This window comes from Panthera onca, chromosome A1, assembly GCF_046562875.1.
Source record: "Panthera onca isolate mPanOnc1 chromosome A1, mPanOnc1 haplotype 2, whole genome shotgun sequence".
Lineage (NCBI taxonomy): Eukaryota > Metazoa > Chordata > Mammalia > Carnivora > Felidae > Panthera > Panthera onca.
This window is the reverse complement of record NC_138339.1, coordinates 75,122,285-75,137,825: the sequence shown is the minus strand read 5'-3', so window position 1 is coordinate 75,137,825 and position 15,541 is coordinate 75,122,285. Positions and strand designations below refer to the sequence as shown.

General features: G+C 35.6%; 1 long non-coding RNA gene across 3 annotated transcripts in view; it reads left to right on the top strand.

The window, feature by feature from the left end:
• The window catches only part of LOC132681112 (uncharacterized), a 106,008-nt gene that overhangs the window by 52,502 nt on the left and 37,965 nt on the right, over positions 1-15,541 (top strand). The window lies entirely within an intron of this gene.

The following is a 15,541-nucleotide window of genomic DNA, read 5'->3' as shown; positions in this document are numbered from 1 at the left end:
CCCACAACCCCTCCAGTAACCCTCTGTTTGTTCTCCATATGTATGAGTCTCTTATGTTTTGTCCCCTTCCCTGTTTTTATATTATTTTTATTTCCCTTCCCTTATGTTCATCTGTTTTGTCTCTTAAAGTCCTCATGAGTGAAGTCATATGATATTTGTCTTTATCTGACTAATTTCACTTAGCATAATACCCTCCAGTTCCATCCATGTAGTTGCAAATGGCAACTGGCAAGATTTCGTTCTTTTTGACTGCCAAATAATACTCCATTGTATGTATATGTATATATATCTGTATCTATATCTATATCTATCTATATCACGTCTTCTATATACCACGTCTTCTTTATCCATTCATCCATCAATGGACATCTGGGCTCCTTCCATACTTTGGCTATTGTTGATAGTGTGGCTATAAACATTGGGGTGCATGTGTCCCTTCAAAACAGCATACCTGTATCCCTTGGATTAATTCCTAGTAGTGCAATTGCTGGGTCATAGGGTAGTTCTATTTTTAGTTTTTTGAGGGACCTCCATACTCTTTTCCAGAGTGGCTGCACCAGTTTGCATTGCCACCAGCAGTGCAAAAGAAATCGTCTTTCACTGCATCCTCATCAACATCTGTTGTTGCCTAAGTTGTTAATGTTAGCCATTCTGACAGGAGTGAAGTGGTATCTCATTGTGATTTTGATTTGTATTTCCCTGATGATGAGTGATGTTAAGCATTTTTTCATATGTTGGTTGGCCATCTGGATGTCTTCTTTGGAGAAGTGTCTATTCATGTCTTTTTCCCATTTCTTCACTGGATTATTTTTTGTTTTTTGGGTATTGAGTTAGATAAGTTCTTTATAGATTTTGGATACTAACCCTTTATCTGATATGTCGTTTTCAAATATCTTCTCTCATTCAGTCGGTTGCCTTTAGTTTTGCTGATTGTTTCCTTCACTGTGCAGAAGCTTTTTATTTTGATGAGGTCCCAGTAGTTCATTTTTGCTTTTGTTTCCCTTGCCTCTGGAGACCTGTTGAATAAGAAGTTGCTGCGGGCAAGATCAAAGAGGTTTTTGCCTGCTTTCTCATTGAGGATTTTGATGCCTTCCTGTCTTACATTTAGGTCTTTCATCCATTTTGAGTTTATTTTTGTGTATGGTGTAAGGAAGTGGTCCAGGTTCATTCTTCTGCATGTTGCTACCCAGTTTTCCCAGCACCACTTGCTGAAGAGACTGTCTTTATTCCATTGGATATTCTTTCCTGCTTTGTCAAAGATTAGTTGGTCATACGTTTGTGGGTCCATTTCTGGGTTCTCTTTTCTGTTATATTGATCTGAATGTCTGTTCTTGTGCCAGTACCATACTGTCTTGATGATTACAGCTTTGTAGTATAGCTTGAAGTTGGGATTGTGATGCCTCCTGCTTTGGTTTTCTTTTTCAAGATTGCTTTGGCTATTCAGGGTCTTTTCTAGTTCCATACAAATTTTAGGATTATCTGTTGTAGCTCTGTGAAGACTGCTGGTGTTTTTTTGATAGGGATTGCATTGAATATGTAGATTGCTTTGAGTAGTATCAACATTTTAACAATATTTGTTCTTCCTATCCAGGTAAATATACACATTTCTAAAGGTAATATACTTCTTGAGCTTATACTGATATTTTCAAATAAATTTAAGTACTACAGGGTTTTTATGTAACCTCTTCTCAAGGACATAGAAGATAATAGGATTAGAATTATGCCATAATTTATTATTTCCTGTATCCTGAATTATACATACAACAGCCTTAGAATGATGTTACTAATATTACCATTATCAATATAATTATGAAACAGAGTTATAAGTAATTTTTGTATATGCTGTTCACATTCCTTGCTCATTTCATTTTTTAGTGGTTGAACTATAAGGTCTGAGTATATAACAATTACATACTATCTCCCTTTCCTTTTAACTTAATTCATTTAGTTTTAGTTCTAAATGTTATTATAAATGTAATGCTCAGTCATTAGTGCTTATGTTGATATTTCTGTAGTCATTTTGGTTGCCAGAATTCTTTCCCTAGTAGATTCCTTAGAAAGAGCTCATGAGAGCATTCATGAATTCTTGAATGTTGGTAATAGTTTGTCTTATGCCCTCATACTTGAAAATCAGATTTGCTGGATATGAAGTCCTTGAGACACATATTCTGTTGTTGAGATTCTCAAATATATTATTCCATTTTTTTCTCTGGCATAAACCATTGCTGTCAAAGTCTGATGATAATCTAATTTTATTTTTTTTTATAAGATAAATGCATTTTAAAAAAACGCCCAAACATTTTTTGTGTCTTTCAAGTTCAGTAATTATACTAGAGTATACCTTAGTGATCGTAGTTCTGAGTCTGTCAGATACATGTGTGCTCTTTTGATATGCAGTTTCTTTCTTTTTTTTTTTTTTTTTAACTTTTTTTAATGTTTATTTATTTTTGAGAGAGACAGAGACAGGATGTGAGTGGGATGGGGCAGAGAGAGAGAGAGAAGCACAGAATTTGAAGCAGGCTCCAGGCTCTGAGCTGTCAGCACAGACCCTGACACAGGGCTCAAACTCACGAGGTGTGAGATCATGACCTGAGCCGAAGTTGGATGCTCAACTGACTGAGCCACCCAGGCTCCCCGTTGATATGCAGTTTCAAATATTGAACTCAGAGTTTTTCTGTACATTAGTTTTCAGAATTTGTTCTGTTCTCTTGCTTTGGTTATTTTTATTTCAGCGACTCCTATGATCTATATCCAAGACAATATCCTTAATATTTTATCTCTTTAATATTTGTCATGTCTTTCCTTCTAAGCCATTTTTGTCTTTTCTTTTTCAAAAATCTCTAAGGTGTAATTTATATAAAGTAAAATTCATCCGTTTTAGTGTACTGTCCTTGGGATTTTAATAAATTCAGTAAATGTAAATGGTGTAAATGTGGTGTAAATATCACCGCAATCAAGATATGGAAACAGTTCTAGCTCTCCCCCTACCCCCCCCCCCCCCCCCCGATTTCTTTGTACTCCTTTTTAGTTGAGAATTTCCTTTATAGCAGTCCATGGCAACAACTGATATATTTTCTGTCTCTGTGCTTTTGCATTTGCAAGAACATCATATAAGTGGAATCATGTAGTGTGTAGCCTTTTGAGTCTGAATTGTTTCATTTAGTAGTTAGATACATTTAAGATGCATACATATTGTTGCATTTATCATAGTTTGTTCCTTTATTGCTGATTACTGAATAATATTCTAGCATGTGAATATACCACTGTTTGCTTCTTCATTCCTCAGTTAAGAGACATTGGGGTTGTTTCTAGTTTTAGGTAATTATGAATAAACCTGTAACTTGTGTATGAGGTTTTTGTGTGAACTACATTTTTATTTCACTTGAGTAAATACATAGGCATGGATTGCTAGTTGATATGGTCAGTATGTGATGAGAAAGGCTTCTACATCTAGAAAGAATGAAGCTGGTGTGAGGGGAAAGGAAGAGCTGAGTGACCTAATGGTGTTAAGTTCTTGATCTCATTTTCCTCTTAAGATCCAGGTGCTTCTTTGTTTTCTACATAACTTGGTTGTCCAGTTATTTTTTAGATTTCATAAAATAAACCAATGTCCTTTGGATACTTCATTTTTGTCCCTTTAAGGCAGTTCTAATTAGATATTTGACATGTGCAACAAGTAAGACTTGTTTTATAGCAACCTTTTATTGAGCAGTGGAGGGAATGAGTTACTGTACTCAGTCCTTAACATGCATTTTGTAATTTATGCACTGGGATTATCCAGCCCACTGTACATTGGTTGCAATGAAAATTTAACTCATTGTTATGAAGAAGGGAGAGGAGGAAAAAATGAAAATAAATAACCTCATGTGGAACTGATATGCTTACTAACGGGTTATAAACATCTTGTCAGGCATTGCCAATGTATTTATTGTTTCGGAGAAATACACTTTAGATTACAAATGCCTTTATTGTTTAGTACAGGCATTTTAATGTTGACAAGTCTACTTTGCACAAAAGAACAAGCCACACTGCTATGAATTCACACATAAGTATGTAGATTACTTCTTTGGTGTATATATTAATAAATAAAATATTCATGAACTAAAGTCTTAAAATGAGAGATTTAACACCATGATGGCTAAAATACTTGGCTATTTCCATTACTTCTAACAAATCCAACTTTCTGGTTCCCTTTGGAACAGACTTTAAACGTATAAATGATATAAGAAACCCCTCAATATGGGCAAAACTTTTATTCAGTAGTTTAAGGTATTTTGATTTTCCTTCAGTTTTGGGATGAATGTTGTCTTTTCCTGACATATATGATAGGTGCTATTTGAGCAGTCCAGATGCTAGGTGCTTCTGGAGTCAAGAAGAGGGAGAGGTCAATTTCTAGGTTGGAGGCTCAGGGCAGGCTTTGTGGGGAAAGTAATACTGGAATGGGGACTTGTAACTTATTTGTGTTCAGAGACCATTGGCACTAAAAGGAAGAGTTTTATTTAATATGTATATAGTATACAAAACTGGTGTTCAGGTAAAAGATTCACCTTTAAAAAGTAATTAAATTTCTTTTCCACAGTATTTTGGACATACAGTTAAAAAACAGTTAAAATTAGTAAACTCATATGCTTGTATTCTTGACTAATTATTAAATGAAAATCATGCCCTCTTTGATCCTATTTTCTGTCATTGCAATTGGAGAAGACAATTTCTCGAATAAAATTATTCTATTATCTAATTCATGATGGAATTTTTTAATATTTAGCCATAATTCTGTATTGCATCATTAATTGTAATTGATTGACATGAGTTCCAGCAAGAGAGTTATTTTTAAATTTTCATGATCTCCTGGAAAAATAATAGGTCATTAAAAATGAACATTATTTATTCAGTAGAGATCAAAAGAATCAATGTGGTCACTCAGTAAAATATACTTTTGGACTTAAAAATGACTCAAATGGATTTTTAGAGTAATAAACAATCCAGAATGCAATAAAAGCACACTTCAAAACAGGAAAAATCATCATGACATTTAGAAGCAATAGAAAAAATAATATATAACCTATTTGTAATTGATTACAATAGGACCTCTGACATTTCTGTGTACTGAGGGGCTTATTCATGGAGCCATTGCTAATAAGCAGGGAAGTGTTGCTGATTATTTATGAAACATTTAAGAAATAATGGTTCATACTTGGCATAAATTCTAAATTAATGTCTTGAGTAATATAGCATTATCAGGTTGATGTGCTGATACACAGGGATCACTGTAGAAACTTGTGAACAGAAGTTTTCTTAATATTTATAGGATGTTGAAAGATTTGATTGCCTTTACCAGAAGCCACAGACATTTACTAATAATGTTATGTGCCCTTTAGTAAATGTGTTATTTTTTTAAGTTTATTCATTTATTTATTTTTAAATAAGATTTCTTTTTTTAAAAGTTTATTTATTTACTTTGAGAGAGAGAGAGAGAGAGAGAGAGAGAGAGAGAGAGAGAGACAGCATGGTCACGGGAAGGGCAGAGCAAGAGAGGAGGAGAGAGAGAATCCAAGGGCTCCATACTGCCAGCGGATAACCTGATGCAGGGCTCGAAGTCAGGAACCTTGAGATCATGACCTGAGCCAAAAGCAAGAGTTAGATGCTTAACTGACTGAGCCCAAAATTTACTTATTTTTGAGAGAGAGAGCACATGCGTGTGGGTGGGGGAGGGACAGAGAGAAGGGAGACAGAAAATCTTAAGCAGGCTCCATACTGTCAGCATAGTGCCCAATGGAGGGCTCCATCCCATAAACCCTGAGATCATGACCTGAGCTGAAATCAAGGGTCAGATGCTTAACTGACTGAGCCACTCAGGTGCCCCTTAAATGTGGTATTTTATATGGGGTGCCATGTTAAGTATCACACAAATGAATTTAATCCACTCTGCAGATTTTATTTAGTAATACACATACTACATGCTTTGAAATGATTGTATAGTCATTGATTGATTCCCTCAGTCTTTAGATAACATCAGTGGGGCATGTGGTGGCCCCAGACTCTGGGCAAGTCAACCTCTTTCACTTTATCTAGCACACAGCATAAATTCCAATGGTCATATATACCATGCTATTACAAAGTTTGGGAAACACTGAAAGTAACATTTATTGATCAGTAACTCTGTGGAAAATACTGGCCTACGAACTAGAAGTGATTTAAAAACAACAATATATTTTTTGCTTTTAGAAGTATTTAAAATCTAATGTAAGAGGAATATGTATAAAAGTCACAAACAGATTTGTTATTTCTGTTTTAATGAGCTTAACATGTATTACAAGTCCCCATTTCCACTATAGTGGAAACAATCTTGCCAAGTCAAGGTAACTTCCAGTTTAAAGCTGTATCTTCTGGATATATTCAGGCAACTTCAAGTCTCCCCTCCCGCTTCTCTTCTCTAGGGTGATCTAGGTTCTTAGGTGCTTTCATATCCTCATGACATTGGAAGGAGATAATAGGTCTGGGATTGCTTTCTGCTGTGTTCAGGAATGGAATACCTTGCCATCTGTTCTGTCAGCGTCAGCAAAGTGTCGCGATTATTCTGGCAAGTTCATTCTGTACTGTAGGTACCCCCTCCCCCATTTCTTTTCTCCTTAACCTTCAGGGATGCTATATCTTAATTTTCACTTATTAGTCTGCCTTACTAGGGCAAGGGAGTCTTTTCTAATTCTCTGTATATCCCACAGGATTCAAGAAAGGATGGTGGAGTGGGCATGAATCTCCAGATACTTCTCAAGATAGAGAAGTATTTGTCCTGTTGTAATTTTTTTTTTTTTAACGTTTATTTATTTTTGGGACAGAGAGAGACAGAGCATGAACGGAGGAGGGGCAGAGAGAGAGGGAGACACAGAATCGGAAACAGGCTCCAGGCTCTGAGCCGTCAGCCCAGAGCCCGACGCGGGGCTCGAACTCACGAACCGCGAGATCGTGACCTGAGCTGAAGTCCGATGCTTAACCGACTGAGCCACCCAGGCGCCCCAGTCCTGTTGTAATTTATACTCAAAAGTGGTGGCTCCATGTTGGGAAGCATCACACTACTAGGCAGTCTCTCTACAAAATCCAGACAAGAAATGGAGTTTTTTTCTGCCTTCATATTCTCATGAAAGTTTGATGGTTTCTTTAGGCTCTGCTTCTCTGGATTTCAAGCCTTCAGTGGGAAAAGGAAGACCCTGGTACAACAGTACCTAGCTTTGCTCCCCCAGTCTTCTACAAAATCTCTCTCTCATATCACATGTGAACATACAAAGGTTGGGACAGCTGGAATTACATATTCCTCCCCATGCTCATGTGGTTTATAATCTAAACTAGTATTACTCAAATTTTTTTGACAGAAATCCTTTGTGACAAAAACATTTTCATATCAATCCCGGAAATCACACACTTACCTTAGTCTTAATTGTCTAAATTATAATATACTTTATTCTATTTCATTAAGGAACAAGCAAACAAAACAATGCTAGCCTAGACCCCGGACATTGTTTTTGTGACCTACCTGTGGGCCTTGATCACCAGTTTGGAAAGCAATGTTATAAACCTTTGTTCTGAGTGCTTTCTTACTCTTGATAAACAAAACCAGATTTTTAGAATTCTAGTAGACCTCTTCCTTTTTCCGGTGGCTGGGTCTTGCAAATAGAAAGAACTTTGATCTTCAGACTAGTATCTATGCTGTATGCTTTAAAAATCCATTTGAATTATTTGTTTGGGTCTATATCCCACTTTCCACCTTGGGCAAGGAATATCTCTGAGTATATAGGCAGAGAACAGTAAGAAAAATGAGGGAAAGAATCTATAGATTTTATCCTGCTATGTATAAATCAGAACAGAGAACCATAGAAGTCTAAAATGCCATAGAAACTTAGATTAATTTACCCAGCCAAGCAGTTCACAGGGGGCACTACTATTCAGGGGGTTTATCTGACTTGTTCAAGGCCACAGAGCTTGTTAGAGCCACAACTTGAACCCGTGGCTGTTGGCTGTCATGTAATCAATCATCTTTTCCACGTAACACTATTTGGCCTTTTCTTAAAATTGGAAAATTGGTCAAATGAAAAGTATGTAAAAAGTACTAACATGGAGCGGGGGCTGATTTGCATCATGTACTTAATAATTGTTAGTTCTTTTTTCTCTTCCTGACCTTAAAGGGTCTGAGGTTGAAGTATTCATTGTGTCTGATGTGGTTCCTAATTTTTTATATACCTTCCCTCTTTCTCTCTTTTCCATAATACTTAGGATTCTGAGAGAAGAGTGAATATCATATATACTTTTGTGGGGTCACTATTATGCATATATTTTTGTGGGGTCACTGTTAAGCCTTGGTATTAGAGAGTCTGACAACTCATGTGCCATAAGACAAAATTTGGGGACTATACTGATAGTCACTTTGTTCTTTGGCTGTTCACCCGGGTCCATTTCAACTCTTCTTACAGAAAACATATTTCATACACTGACATAAAGATATCTGGACAGTTTTGATGATCTACATCAGGCATCAGCAAAAGAGGTTTATTTGAAAAAAAATACATATCTAAAAAGAGGCATGTCAACAACTCTTTTAGAAAGTGCTTTATCAATGTGTCAAAGATCTTTGAAATGCACACCAGTATTTATCTCAGAGTTATGTCTAATCACAAAATACTATATTGGATACAACTTAAACATCAGCAGTAGTAAGATAATTAAGTAGATTATTATACTTGTGTAAAATAAATTATTTTACAACCTTGAAATATGATAAATTGATGATCAGTGTCCATGACTGTGGGGAATGTTTTGTGTTTTTAGTTTTATAAAGGGCATATAAAATTGCATCCTCAGTATAAGATTAACTATGTAAAAACAATTATATAGAAAAAGATGAGAAGGAAACAGATTAAGATATAATAATGATTATCTTTGGGAAATGGATTTACAGTGGTTGTACTTTTTCTTTTCCCTTCCAAATCTTAATATTTTCTTTAATTATGCACTATCTGTACTTAGAAAAAAATTACATAAACAGCTTAAAACAGGTATTTTAGACATATGTAGTGTCAGTTTAAAGTGTTGGAAGCAGGAAAAAATCTCAAGTTTTGAGTTTTTAGGGTTTTTAGGTTGTGTTTGACTAGAATGTTCAAAAAAGCCTTGTGAGTTGGGACATTAGCACCATTTTTTGCATTCAGTATCCTGAGATGTAACATCAGTGCATCACAGCCACTATTTGTAATGTGCAATATGAAGAAAGAATATGTTGAATGGAAAGAACATCAATCTTTAAACAACAAGTAGAGTTATTATTTAGCATTTTGAGTCGGCCACAGTGTTTGTTTATCTCCTGCTGCTATTTATAATTCAGGACTGTTGTTATTGGATCCAGAGTAGAGGAGCAAGTTGAAAAGAGAAGAAATGAATAGCTCCTCCCCCTCCTCTCTGAGGAAGCTTACCTGCAATCAATCCTGCTAGATGAACGGCAGCCACAAATGGGTGTGCTTTCTTGAATTCACTGGCTGTACCCACAGTCCATGCTGCAGTAGTTGAAGCAATCTTCCTTTCAAGATATTGATTTCCTATGGAATTGTCATTTGAAATGATGGATCTACAGTTGGGTTGGGACCTGGAGGAAAGATGGTTGTGTTTGTGTTGCAGGCAGGAATCTTGACAAGCTTTGTCCTCCACACAAAGGACAAAAGGAAAGGAAAGAAATTATTAGAGTTGGAAGAAAGATTAAGGAAAATACTTTAATCATTTTCCCGTTTTACAGGCCAATTTCTAATACTTAAGATGAGGTTATTTATGGGTTCCTCGTTTCACAGGAGTTGAATATTTCTGATTATTCCTAAAACCAAAGTAGTAAGACCTTTGGTGATGATGTACTTTACCACAGAAATGCAGAAAGTTTTACTGTTTGGCTAGGGTATTCATGGTTATAATTTTCTTTTTCTCAGAGGTGGTCTGAAGGCTGATCTTTGGGTCACAATGTTAACAGTCCTTTTTCTATAGATCAGATTTCCTGGACCCTGGAGGCTTCCGTTAAGAAGGGCTTGATTCCTGGCTGTTTCCATCCTAAAATATTGGAATTTACTCCTTTTCTTTCCTGTCTCTCTTCTGTTATCTTCTTTTATATAATGTGAGTTTCACGTATTATAGATCATCTTTTTCTGTAATGTGTCATCCCTTTTTTTCTGCCACACTTTGAGTCAAGTTATTCTATTCTTTCTTTTTTATGTTTGTCATTTGTTTTTCCTGTATACTCTATTTTTTACCCCAGAAACAACCCAGCCTCATTGGGTTGGGGTTTATTATTCAGACTGATTATTTGCTTAACACAAATCTCTCTCCTATTATTCTAAGGCCCAAAGATATTAATATACCCTTTTGTTTTCTTACTTTTTAGAGAATAGTCCATGATGTTAAGTGTGAAAATGGGATTGTATAAGCTTGTGTCTTACAGTGTGTGATATACAAAAACATTAAGTTCCTACAGCAATTAGTGACTACTTATAATCAGTGAATGCAATATTCTTCATAAATAAATTTTATTTTATTAAAATTTTTTAAAATATTTATTTATTTGTGAGAGAGAGACAGAGCATGAACAGGGAAGGGGCAGAGAGAGAGAGGGAGACAGAGAATCCAAGGCCGGCTCCAGACTCTGAGCTGTCAGCACAGAGCCTGACATGGGCTAGAACTCACAGGCTGTGAGGTCATGACCTGAGCCAAAATCAGACCCTCAACTGACTGAGCCACCCAGGTGCCCCAATAGTCTTCATAAATAAATTTTATAACAACAAAACCTTGGATTTATTATCAGACTATATTTTAAAAATCTTTTTCTACAGAAAATTTTCTCTCAAAGTCACTCATTTTTCTACCTATGTTAATTATATAAACAAAATTAGATCACTTGTAGGTGATGGAACATCATCAGCATATACCGTATAATAGGTACTTTTGGGAGTTTTTGGGTCATTGAGTTGTCGTGTCCTTAGGCTAAATGATCACTGTGATTCTTTGTTATTGCATTTCATATATATATATATATATATATATATATATATATATATATATACTGATTTTTTTGATACTGCATCATATATATATCTTTAAGAAACTGGCTTTTCTGGCTGTCTTAAACATGTGTTTTCCCTCTTCTGTAATTTTCTTCTTTTAATCTATGTTCTAGAAAAATCCTATCTGTTCTAAGTAGAATTCTATCTGAAGTAAGAATAATTAGTCACTAGGTAATATTTAAAAACACAAATTTAAAAACACAATATTTAAAAATGCAAACTTTTGATATACCTATTGACCTCTATTTTTTGCTCTTTAATAAAAGCTCTTTAATAAAACACTTGATTTGGGGCACCTGGGTGGCTCAGTTGGTTAAGTATCTTCAGCTCAGGTCATGATCTCGTGGTTTGTGAGTTTGAGCCCCGAATCGGGCTCTGTGCTGACAGCTCGAAGCCTGGAGCCTGCTTCGGATTCTGTGTCTCCTCCTCTCTCTGCCTCTCCCCTGCTCATGCTCTGTCTCTGTCTCTGTCTCTGTCTCTGTCTCTCTCTCTCTCTCTCCATAATAAATAAAAATGTTAAAAAAAAACCAAAACACTTGATTTACTAGGATTGCAGAGATTTGAAGTTGTGGGGCAAGTTGGTGATATTGAAATATGTGACTTTTTCTAAGCAATGCCCATATTAATAGGTAGATTAACTGTCATAATGTTATGATGATTAGATGTATCCTACATGTGAGCATTTGATACGTGATGGTCACATAGTGTCTGTCTGCGGGGGTGGGGGGGGCGGTGTGGGGAGAGGGAGAGAGAGATGGAGACAGGTGAGAGGGATGGGGAGAAATCAAACCCAACCTCCCTGTAAAGAATTGACCAAAAAGGGTGGCATAAAACTTCTTTGGTAGACATCTCTAACATCTTTCACTAAATGAATCACAATTTTCAACCCTGTTGTCAGGCAAACAGCAGTGTCACCTTCATTTTTGTTTTGTTTAGCACACATTCCCTACATTTATTTATTTATTTATTGTTAATTTTTTAAAAATGTTTTTATTTTTGATACAGAGAGAGACAGAGCATGCACAGGGGAGAGGGAGGCAGAGAGAAAGGGAGACACAGAATCTGAAGCAGGCTCCAGGCTCTGAGCTGTCAGCACAGAGCCAGACGCGGGGCTTGAACTCACGGACTGTGAGATCATGACCTGAGCCGAAGTTGGATGCTTAACTGGCTGAGCCACCCAGGCACCCCATTCTCTACATTTATTTAGAGAATATATTTGGTTTGGAGAATGGACTAGGAGGTGTGTATGTAGATTAATGTAAGGTGAAATAGAGCATGAAAATATCCAATTGGAGCAATGATTTATCTGATTTTAGTATTTAAATGAATTTCTTCATTTCAATTTCATTTCAATTTCACCCAAAAAAATGAAAATTCCCTTGGCAGATGCTTGCTGATGATTTCCTGTCATCATAGCAATGTCTTATTACTGAGTAATTAAAATCACACTTCCAAACTAGAGAAACCTTTCTATTTTGGGCATAAAGATGTAGTAGGATTCAAGTAGATTTCAGTCAATAAAGCCTTAATTAATCAGAAATCAATATGTTAGGAACTTAAATAGATTTAAATAGTTAATTTCTACTCTATGATAATGAAAAAAGTCTATTTTTTTTTTAAAGATTCTTCAATAACAACCAAAAAAAGGTATGTTTTTTGGGACACTCTCAGGTAGCCAGAGTTCATCCTTCCATTTCTGGTAGGATGTTAGTTGAGTTTTTATTGTAACAGTATTTTTAAGGGAGAAATTTTTACCCTTCAGGACACTAGACCTGTATGGATCCTTTAAATTCTTACAAATCAAAGTCTGACTAGACATATTTATAAAAATTGTCTGATACCCATTTTCTATATTAAGAGAGAGATTTTTGTATCAGTCTTCTTCATGCATGTGCATTATTAATGGAAACAATGTGATTTGAAAAGCTATTTTACTTAGACTGTCACTTTTTTTTTTTTAACAAAGTAAGTAGATTCTATTTGGTGTTCAGTGAAATAGGCTAAGTTATGTTGCTGGATGTTTATGGTAAATATGTGCCATTTCTCACTCATCTTTGTTTAGACAAACATTTATTTCTGACATTTATCTACTTTATTTACCAGTCACTGCTATTTATATTAGTAGGCAATGCTATTTCCTATTTAACTTTGGTATGATCACTATGCAAGTATAATTTTGAGCTCAGCCACCTGTTTACACATTCTGTCATATGGCAAAACAAAACCCTTTCTAGAGTAAGTATTTAAGAGGAGAGAGGCAATAGTGTGAGTGAGACATTTGGCAATCCTAATCCTAAAGCAGCCTTAAATTACATTGTTTAAACTGTTAGCCTGCATTAATTCCTGAGGATGCTTATTGGTAGGCAGTATAATTAAGATGCTGGTGAGTATGAATGGAGTAGCAGGACCATTATTGATAACACTTGCATCTAAGCTTTTAGCTTATAAATATTGAAAATGTGTTAACATGTATTGATGTTTGGTCATGAACCCAGGGGCAGTGAAATACATAAAGAAGGCAATGAATACATAATAAATAAAGAGCCACAACTCTGCTGTTACATTGGTTATGTACTTTTCATATGGATTTTTTTTTTTTTACTTGGAGAATATTCTTTCCTGTCAAGTTTTTTGGAAAGGAACTATGAAATCTTCTAGTCATAGATTTGCCAAATTTTAACAGTTTATAGAAAAATTTGAGTAAGCTTCTCAGTAAGTGTAGTATGCTAAAGATTCTAGTGATCCAAGTTTAATCCTATTACCTGTGTTGTTTTCCACCTTAACACCAGGAATCCATTTTGGGCAGGATTTCAATGAGCTATTGTTAGGTGAATGTCATTTTAGTGTGTGATCTAAAACTGAATGAAGTTCCCCAGTCAAATGTTTTGCCTTGTATACAGCAGTAAAAGCTGTATGAAAAGAATAATTTACTGTGAGAATGTGGAAATTGATAGTATAACATAAGGAGTTATCTTTTCCTAAATTAGGAGTAATCTGAAAGTATAAAGGAGATGGAATTCTAGTGAGCAAAAAGTTAATATATTTTTCCTAATGGAAAACATTTATTTCTGATATCTTTTTTTTGGGGTGGGTGGGTGGAGGGAAAAGCTATTAGATCAAACTTTTGGTAGTGGAATGAGAGTTTTGACCAAGGTTTTGTCTTCCTGTCATTGAAAACAGTTTTCTGAGTATGAGTTTCTAACAATATGGGTAATCAGAAATTTAGAAAAGAAAAGACTAGTCTTGTAGGATGTCAGGAAAGGGCATGAGCAAGCATTAGACAAAAAGAATGCACACAAAAAAGACCCCTAATGGAATGAATACCCAGCTTGTCACAAAAATGCTTAATGCTGGAGTAAAGATAAATTTGTCACTTTCTCATATGTTGAATATTCATCATATAGTCTATGCAGCTGTATCTTAGAATGCCATTTCCTTTTTTTTTTTTTTTTAAACATAAAGCAGATTACTCCACTAGTTTATTCTTAGGAACTGCATTGTGTACCTTGTATGCTTAAATGAACTGTTGTAAGACTTTAAATGGCATTTTGTTATTAGTATTTTTTTCTTACTATATGATCAGGTTTATGGTATGTAGGCTACATGTCTTTTTGTGAAATAGGCAAAAGGTTATATGAAAATGAGCATTGCCCTAGTTGGTACTCAGGTATTCTGATTGATATTTATTTAATGTTAAACCAATGCTATATTAAAGCATATATGCACATATGTATTAAGATACGGACATTGTACCTCATTATTTATTAGTAAAGGAAGTGATCTTAATTATTTCTCTAGTAGGTTTCATAGGTTAATGCAAAGTCTAATCATCTCTTTTCAGACCCAATAACATGTGTGGTTCAAATTTTATAACACTGTAACTTGGGAATAATATTTATAATATCTAATTGGTGTTTGTAATCTTATATTACAAACTAATTTAAATGACCAATTTAAACATTTAAAGTAAATTTAAAAATGTGTGTATATGTAATACCTGACTCCGGACTTGAATTTAAGATGAAACTCATGTAGCTTAAACCTCAGGACCCCCACTTGCCTGACTCCTTTTCATTTCCAGCATATAGTCCTCCCTGGATATAGAGAGGAAGTGCTGATAATGCTCTAAGTAGTAGTCCTGGGCCTCTAGGTAGTTGTGGGTCACCAGCATCTCCGCATCTACCCACGTCCTCAGTGAAAACCTTATCTTGGTAGAACTCATTGTTCATCTAGACTGTACCATTGTTCATCCAGAGGATCTGAACAGATGCCTTTCTCTCACTCCCTGGATCAGAGGCCTCTAAAGATCTTGATTTGTGGCCACTTGTGCCCTCTCCCAACCAGGACCAGGTCACAAGGGGGCAGGGAGGCCCTAGCTCAGTCCATGGGGTACATCTAGGGAGAACCTAGCCAAGTCCTTGGGGTGATGCATATATTACAAGATCAAAGTGCTGAGATTC